This window comes from Geospiza fortis, unplaced genomic scaffold, assembly GCF_000277835.1.
Source record: "Geospiza fortis unplaced genomic scaffold, GeoFor_1.0 scaffold238, whole genome shotgun sequence".
NCBI lineage: Eukaryota > Metazoa > Chordata > Aves > Passeriformes > Thraupidae > Geospiza > Geospiza fortis.
Genome location: NW_005054727.1, coordinates 12905 through 13421, shown reverse-complemented (window position 1 = coordinate 13421; position 517 = coordinate 12905).

Genomic DNA, 517 nt, shown 5'->3' with positions numbered 1-517 from the left:
CCGTGGCGTCCGCCACTGCGCACATGGTGGCAGTGGGGCTGCGTGGCCAACTGAAAATGTGATAGGCAACTCCCTGATGCAGAACCTGGATAAAATCAGCTTCTTGGCACTGCAGGATCCTGCAAGAATCTTTGAATTAGTGGAACTTGTTTGCAATGGTACCTACAAGCAGCAGTTTTTCTTCTAGTCAGAGGAGGAAGTGAGGACATGTGAGAGAAAACAACATGATGGCACCAAGGTCAGTGGAAAAGAAAGAGTGGGAGGAGGTACTCCAAGTGTTGGAGCCGAGATTCCTCTGCAAGCCATAGTGAGGACTATGGTGAAACAAACTGTCCCCCTGTAATGCATGAAGTCTATGGGGGATGCAGACATTCACTTGTAGCCCATGAGAAAAGTGTTCACACTGGAGTGGGTGGATGCCAGAGAAAACTGTAATCTAGTGGGAGACCCGCATAGAGAGAGAGGGCCCTTGCTCACAAAATAGAGCAGCCTAGCCTTAGAAGACTGCAGCCTGTGG